This window comes from Pantherophis guttatus, chromosome 4, assembly GCF_059756535.1.
Source record: "Pantherophis guttatus breed Tessera chromosome 4, ASM5975653v1, whole genome shotgun sequence".
NCBI lineage: Eukaryota > Metazoa > Chordata > Lepidosauria > Squamata > Colubridae > Pantherophis > Pantherophis guttatus.
The window spans coordinates 45,095,994-45,104,816 of NC_142066.1; the positions used below are offsets into that span (position 1 = coordinate 45,095,994).

The following is an 8,823-nucleotide window of genomic DNA, read 5'->3' on the forward strand; positions in this document are numbered from 1 at the left end:
GCGAAGGCTTCTGGATTGGGGCTAAAAGGCAAAAGCGAAAGCAGTATGCTCCGTCCCATAGTTGGGTGGACCAGGTTGCCCTGATAGACCGGTCTCACTGGAAAAAAATGTTTAACTGAAATATATTTTAGGATATTTAGGAGCAGTGGTTAAAATGCAGTATTGCAGGCTAATTCTGCCCACAGCCAGGAGTTTGATCCTGAGCAGGTGAAGGTTGACTCAGCCTTCTATCCTTCCACGGTCTATCCTTCTATCCTTCCAGTAAAACGAGGACCCAGATTATTGGGGGCAATATGCTGACATGTGTAAACCACTCAGAGACTACTGTAAATCACTGTGGAGTGTTATATAAGTTTAAGTGCTAACTGCTATTGCTATTTTATTGGTTTGTTCTTAGTGCTGCATTTTGTGTGCATTTTCTTACTAGAATATTAATAGTTTTGAATATTACTTTTAGTGGCAAGAAGATAGAAATAAAACTCCTTGATCTTTACACCTGCAGAAAAAAAATGGGCACTTAATACTATATGTGATACTTGTGTAATTGGAAGTTAATGCATAGGAGTTACAGTTCATAAATTACAAACAACCTGGAAATTCAGGTTTAGACTTATTGGTGGGACTATTTTATTTATTTATTTATTTATTTATTTTATTTGATTTGTATACCGCCCTTCTCCAGCAGGACTCAGGGCGGTGAACAGCCGAGATAAAACAGAGCATACAAAATTTAAAAAACAATTTAAAAAGTAATTAAATAATTTTGGCCCACAATTTTAAACAACCCAATTAAAACCAATTTTAAATTAAAACCGAAACGGATGGGATCAAGCCAGCCTGGCTATGTGAAATAAATGAGTTTTCAGGGTCCAACGAAAAGTCCGGAGGTCTGGTATCGTGCGGATGGACAGCATGCATAAAAACCAAGATGTGTAGAGGGGTGACTTCAATTTATATGATGCAGTTATGTTGTTTTGATGTTACCATCCATATATGCCCTACAAATACCAAATATATTCCTTACTCACAAATCTGGTCTTCTGATGACTCATTTGGAATAAGCAGTATAATAATTTGCCCCATTCAATTTCTCAGGCAATGAAAAAAGTCCTACCTATAATACCAATTTATTATAGGACTTCCTCTTTCATCCTCAATTTTCTTATCTGTAAAGTGGATACAAGCATGACCTTGCTTGATTGAAATTTATCCTGTGAAAATATGCCACAAGAGCATATTAATAAATGTGCTCTGTGAGTAATAAGCATAAACAAAAGCTATTTGAGCTGTTTTATAGAGGGGGAATTTAATGAATGCCACATGGAGAAATTTTACATTCCCATTCAAATTTGATGAAAGAGAATTTGCCACAGCAGTTACTTCAAAGGACAAAAGAATTCCAAAGACATCCTGATGGGTGGGGTGTGATATGTTACATTTGCTGAGTGACAAGATAGCCAAAGGAAGTATATGAATATTTTGTATTTCATTGTCTACCCATCTCTCCAGATGTGCACAGCCTCTCTAATTCCATTAAATCACACACACACATATATACACACAATACAAAACAATGCCCCATGAGGCTACTTCACTAGCAGTACTCCTGCCATTAATGGGAAATACTAACCTTGAGAAATGGTTGGAAAATTGCCTCTATTCTTTGGAGAAATTCATTCAGCCAATTTCTTTGCCAGCAAATGTGGCGGAGAATTTGGAAAGCCATTTGTCTCTATTTCTCATTTTAACTTCTCCTCCTATTCACCTTAAAGTAGATTTGCAAGCCAGTAAAGCCTTGTAGGTCAATTTATTCTTTATTGATTCTTTAAAGACAGTTTGTTGAAATATTACAGCTGCTGTGATTTTTCATCCCGTTCCAAATCCTTAATGGCAGAGCAAGCATTATTGATTCTTTATCTTTTGTTTGTCTGGAGGGGGGTACAGCTTTCTGATTTCCGGGTCACTGTATTCACACCACGAAAATGCACTCGGACAGCTATAATAAGTACCTTGAGGGATGATGGTCCCTGGTTTGATCACAATCCTTTTCCTTGCCCAAATTGATCCCACCATAGCATTTTGTGATTGTTGTTTTTTTCACTTCTTTGCCCTGGAGAATATTTTAAACTATGCATTAGGCAGCTCTAAGAGTTTAACTAGTAAATTCCTGTTACTATGGTTCTTTCTCCATCCAATGACTGCAGGTCCTGAAAGTTATAGGGACACAAAACCTGTTCAGTGCCTGACACAGTGAAATAAGTTCTTCTTGGCACACTTAATCAATGAGCCTCCAAGGTGCCATCAATTAATCCAGGATCTCTGTGAGCTTTTGGAGGATTGATGCAACATCACATTATCAAAATTGGCAATCCTGCCATGTAAAAGCGAGAGCAAGTAGGCACCAGACAGTTACTCTAATGAGAGCCAGTGTGTAACATAGTTTAGAAGAAAGATCTTTCTCCCAAGTTGTTTTGGATTATCTAATACCTTGCAGAATTCTCAGAGAGCATCTGGACAGGACCAGATTGGGAAAGGTTAGATTATCAGACTAAGGCTGGGGAGAACTTGTTGATTCTCATTCAGCTACAGAACTCACTGATCCCAGGCTAACCTATTTCATAGCCTTTGAGAGGACAAGGTGGGGATGAGACTATGTGGCAGCAAAGGTTTGGGGCCTTGCACGCAAGAACTCACAGGCTTGATCCTCAGCCCTTGAGTAAAAAAACACCCTGGCTTAAACTATAGGCAAAGATCTTGAAAGCAAAGGGCTTATGAGTCCTACATATAGGACACATAAGGTGCTACCAAAGGGCTGCCTTCCATTTGTGAGTAGGTTATATTCTAAGAATACTTCAACCTGCAGGCCATTTTAAAAGTGATCTTAAAATTGACTTTAAAAATGCATCTAAGTGGTCAGTCCCCAGAGAACAGGCATTTAACAGGAGCTGTGGTGGCGCAGTATTAGAATGCAGTATTGCAGGCTAATTCTGCCAACTGCCAGCAGTTTGATTCTCACTAATTCAAGGTTGGATTTAGTCTTCCATCTTTCTGATATTGGTAAAATGGAGGCCCAGATTGCTGGGGCAATATGTAAACCAATATGTAAACCACTTGGAGAGTGTTTTAAAGCACTATGAAGCAGTATAGAAGTCTAAGTGCTATTGGCATATGATTATGATCATGATTTATCACTTGTTGCTTGTATGTACACTGAGACTTTCTACACCGGAGACAAATTCCTTCTGTGTCCAATTAAACTTGGCCAATAATGAATTCTAGTCTAGTCTAGTCTATTGTTATTTTTAAAAAATGACTTCTGTGTTGGCTTAATAAATATACTGCATAACTTTCTAATGAGTGTTTCAACTTTCTTTCATATGACCCTTTGGATCTAGCCCTCCATCTGACATCTAGTAATGGCCTTTCCTATTTCAGTAAGATACATTGCTTGTCTAGTCAAACTATAGATATAATTTCTACATCTAAATTGTTTTGTAGCTAAGTATAAAATTAGGATATGTACATTTTGTGCAAAGCAGTGCCCTCATCTTTTTATTTGGAAATGCAGAGGGGGCTCTCTCAAAATCAATAAGAGAAGGCTAGACAAATCACCTGTTGGAGTACTTGAAACACAGTTTATAGGTTAAAGTAATGGTAGAAGGGCAGAGGTTAAATTGATTGTAGCAGACCAGATAGATCAATAGTCAGACTTGTTATATGTTATAAAGGGAAACTGTCTTCAAGCTGTCTTGGTTTCTAGAAACTACATTGGCATATACATGCTTGGTATGGAAGTAGTTTGCCATTGCTTTCATCCAAAACCATTTTTCAGCTTTCCAATCTCATCTACAGCTCTAAAAGATTTCAACTAACCAGATAGCAGGCAATCTCTTTAGACATGTGGACATATTGATGCCCTTATAAAATGCTTCCTCAGAAAGATTTGCTCCTGATCCTAGTGGATGGCAAGACCTGGTTCAGATTCTAATGTTGACTGTTTATTAGTTTAATTCAGAGAACACAAAAATAAGATTTAATTGTTTACAAAGAATGATGTTTGCATTGGCCTAATAAATAAACTATATGATTTTCTAACGGGTATTTTAAATTTTCTTTCATATGGCCAATACAGTTCCCTTTTAGTTTTGATCTCAGTTAGGACTGCATTCTGGTGACCTAGCATATTTTTAGGAAGTTCAGGGCATCAAAAAATAGGGTAATTATGCAAAGTGGAAAGGTGTGTCACAGCTTTGGGCAGACCCAAATCTTAATGAAACTATAACTTTTTTGCTGGGACTAGTGGACAGACAACTAGAAAAGACTTGTGAAAAATTGTTTTTGCACATGGTAACTGCAGCAAATTTATTATACACACAAAGATTGAAAAACTCTGAAGTACCCACAACAGAAGAATGGTTGGTAAAAATGACAGAATTCGTAAAGATGGCAAAATTGACTTGTTTAATTAAGAAAAAGACAAAAAATACTATTTTTAGTGACCAGAAACTCATTGTGGACTTTTTGTGAACTCATTGTGAAAATAGAAAAAAAGTAAACTAGTGATTTATGGGTTTGAGAATAACAAAGAGTAGAACATAGAAAGAAAGGTGCCATGATACAATCTTAGAGAGAGGATAAAATATAAATGCATATATCATTGTGATACAAAAGATCAGAAATTGTTCCTTTATACCTTTTTTCTCCTTTTCTGCACTTTTCTTAGTTACCTATTACTTTTCTTTTTCTTTCAATGTGTTCTGTTTTGGTAAAATATTCAACAAAAAATAATTTTTAAAAAAGTAAAGCCAAAATGTAAGTTTCACTTTGAGTGTGTTTCCTGTTACAAAATACTAGGGGACCAGCCAGCCAATGTTTTTAATCTCTGACCTATCCTAATAAGATTTAGCCCTGCAGGATCTCAGACCAGAAGGTTTCATATCTTCTGCTAACTCAGCATTCAAGCCAGGCATTAAATCTGAGATCTTTTAAATGCAAAACATGACCTGTACCACTGAATTATGTATGGACTTTATCACAGCTTCATGGGTGTGAGGTAGGTACCTATTACATGGAAGTAACTGATTTCTTTCCCATCCCGCCCTTCCATCTTCATCAGGTTATAACTTCTCTTCAACGGAACCTTATTATATTCTACAACTTCTGCCCCACCCAGTTTCTGTTCAGAGAACAATGCACAGTAACTCTCAAGCAGTGGCCTGCCTGAATAACACTGAGGCCTCCTTGCCCCTTTGAAAAGCCAGATGACCTAATAATCACTACCCAGTTTTTCTGTTTCTCTTTTTAGCAACACAATAACACTCAAGCCCCCTCTGGCAGAAGGCGTTTTCTGGAAACTATGCACATCAGAGTTCTCCCTTCTCTTCGCTTCATCAAACTTAGAAATAAACATGTTTTGGAACGTTTTAATTGAATTGCTTGGTCTGTATGTTTGATGCTTGGAGTGTTTTCAGTCTTAGAACATTTGCTTTTTATTTTCTAACCCTCTTTCTCTGACTCTCTCTCTCTTTTCTCTCAGTCTTTTGGGCATCATTGCAAGCCTATGGAGCACTCCTCCTTTCCACATCAAGAACTAATTGGTTTCGCAGTTAAATCTTATTTGGGGTTGGCAACGGGACAGCATCTTCCATGACACCTAAAAGCAGCCAGCTGGTTTACCAAGTCGAGGGCAACGAATGCAGCACATACAGCTGTGCCTTCAATCCTTTACCACCACTCCTTGCCCTTCGGCACTACTTCAGGCAGCCAGCTCATCATTCTAATTGCAGGACCATCCCTAAGCGGACACACATTTTATTGACTCTGCTATACAGAAGCCCTGCCCGAATTGAGAATATACTCACTACTCCTGGGGGGGGGGGTGTTGTTGGGTTACTTTCCAATTTACCCCTCTTGAGTGTTCTCTTTCATTTCCACTGTCCCACCAAATAAGGCACATTTTATTTTCTTCTACTTATAAAGAAGATTAGCTGCTCCACAAATAAGAATTACAGGTGCTTTTGGCACTTTCCTTTGGAAGGAAGGGAGGGAGGGAGGGAGGGAGGGAGGAGGGAGGAAGGGAGGGAGAGAAAGAGGGAAGGAGGGTGGGATGGAAAAAAGGAAGAGAGGGAGGGGGAAAGAAAGGGAGGAAAGAAAGAAGGGAGGGAGGAAAGAAAGGGAGGGAGAGAAGGAAGGAAGGAAAGAAAGAAACAAGGGAGGGAGGAAAGAAAGGGAGGGAGGGAGGGAGGAAAGGAAGGAAGGAAGGAAGGAAGGAAGGAAGGAAGGAAGGAAGGAAGGAAGGAAGGAAGGAAGGAAGTCTTCTGCTGACTAAAAGAAAACAAAACAGCATGACAGCATGGCACTGATTCTGGAGTCTTGTGAGGCTCCAGGATCCCAAGGGCTGATGTTGCAATCCCAGTTATGGAAGAGCTCTTCCCCCACTTTCCCCCCTCCCCATTCACATTCACAAACAGGCAGAAGGGCACCTTCAAAGATTATGCTCAGCACTGAAAGAAACATACTCCTCTGTTGGAAATTGCCTGAGGAAAAAGGTAGAAGGGATGTAGAGTCATTTAAAAAACTGGGTTGCTAGGGCTGAGAAACCACACCCTCCTTTCCCCACTTATATGCCCAAGGCTCTCCACCTTTCTTGCCATCCACTTCTCACATACCACGGTTTAAACACTGGGTTTACTACAATGCTCGTAACACTTTTCCCTTTTGAGGATAACTTCAGACAAGTTGTGCTTGGACAATCTGTTAGCCATGAGAGCTTAAAGCCAAGCACTTGGAAATCAGGTAAAGCTTAGTCAGTTTGAACCTGGAGTTGTTTTGCACATAAGCATGCTTGACAAACCCAGAACGTTTCTGCTTTGATGTGTTTTATGAATGGCACATTAAAAGTATTGTATCAACACAGCCTTACAGTAAATGTGGTAGAAGTCTGCTGTGTTTCAGGACTATAACCTTCAGGGCAAACTCATGAGCTTGAGGACATGACTTGTCCTCTCTGAGTGCCTCATTGCCCATCACTTTTTCTATAGAGCCATGCATAATCCTTGCCCACCTATGCTTTCAATTACAGGATCTAAACACAACTCATTAGATTCCATTATACATATCACTTGTACCCCATGTCCATGCCATAAAACCTTTCCACCTTCTCTCTCCCTGCTGTCAAACATTAGAAGGTTCTTTTGGGGTAGAATTCCGAATTATTTTTCCACTGAACTTGCAAAGTACTTGGGGGTGTATTGATATCTAGAAGGCTTTCACTTCCCCTTGAGCAAATGATTAAAGGATAAATGAGAAACTTTTTAATGCCCTCTTTGCATGCTCAGTGGTTCTCTTTGCAGCTGCAAGTTTTCCAGCTGAAGACTGTCTCAAATGAATCTTCTGCTGCAAAGTCAAAGGGGCTTGGTGCCTTTTCTAGCCTGTCTTTCAAAGTTATAGTACAAAATTACATATCCATAAATCAAAGCTGTTATTTCTTGGGAGGAAATATTTATTCCTGGGAATAAATATCTAGGGAGAGCGAAAGTTAGCCATTAAAAAAATAATTGTGAAGGACAAGTTTTAAATCCTTCTCCAGGAGCTCGTTTTCAGTATAAAAATGTGTCCCCGCAGGTTCTATTAGCACTTAAAAAGAGCCAACATCCTTCAACGAATTTCAGCCTAATTTCCTTCCCAGAAGAGACGTGAAACGAAGATGACCCTCTTCTCCCCACCCACGCTTTCTGGCAGGAAAAGTCAGTGGGAATTTGGTAGCCTTTTGAAGTTTTGCTGCTGAATTACTTTGTGCTGATCTGGATACCCGCCCCTTTATCCATCCGCATCCCGCTCTCCTGCAACAGAATATGCTAAAGTGCTAAAATGCTTACTCTGCACGGAGAGTAAGCAACCAATCATTTCTGAAGCCATGTGAAAATGTTCCTCCTCCTGAAAATATTCCTCCTTTATTATCCCCTCTCTCTTTACTCTTCTGAGAATTCGGAAGAAGGAAAGTGAAATCAAGTCTCGGAATCCCAAACCAGCTTTTTCGCTTCCAGCCGGCGCGCTTCCCACCCGCTTCCGCTGAGCGGCCACAAAGAAAGGAGCTGGATGGGAAGAAAGATCATTCTCCGGGAACCCACTCGCAGAAACGCCACACCCGCTTTCCGGACCAGGGAAGCCTTTTGCCACATCCCGCCCCCACTCAAGACTCTAATCTCCGTCCCCAGATTCTTTTCTTCACGTCTTCCTCCGCCGGATGGATTTCTGTTCTGAGGGAATCCCAACCATCAGAAGTAAGGTGTGGTAGGCGGAGAGGACGAGAGCAAGGGCTCCGGCGCTGTCCCCTATATAGCTCTACGAAATTACCCACTCGGTCTACAGTCTGCACAGTTTGAATTTGTTATTCAGTATTAAAATACTATCATTACCATGTTATCATTATATCGGACTGGAGCACATCAAAAGTTCACTCCAACCACCCCTTCTCCCCTTGCCAGGCTGATGCCTCGACCGATACCTTCTGCTCTCGCGAAGGTTCACACGTGACGTACGCGAGCGCATCCCAACCTTCCCACGCCTGAGCGGCGAAGCTCACGGGGTTCACTTGCCACCCTGTGGACAGCCGTGACCGCCGCGGACCCCTTTTTCTGCGCCACACACACCCTCTTCCATCCCGCATCATCTTATACAACACCCTGATACTCACCGGTCCAGGTTTTCCTCGCCCTCCCAACTCACCCATCCACCCACTCCGGAAAAAAGCAAAAAGCCACGAACTTGCCCCCATCCCAATTTTGTCCTCTGGGATGGAGCCGCGCCTGACGCGGAAGAGTG

General features: G+C 40.8%; 1 protein-coding gene across 1 annotated transcript in view; it reads right to left on the minus strand.

Moving 5' to 3' along the window:
• The window catches only part of NGFR (nerve growth factor receptor), a 70,451-nt gene that overhangs the window by 61,320 nt on the left and 308 nt on the right, over nucleotides 1-8,823 (minus strand). The window lies entirely within an intron of this gene.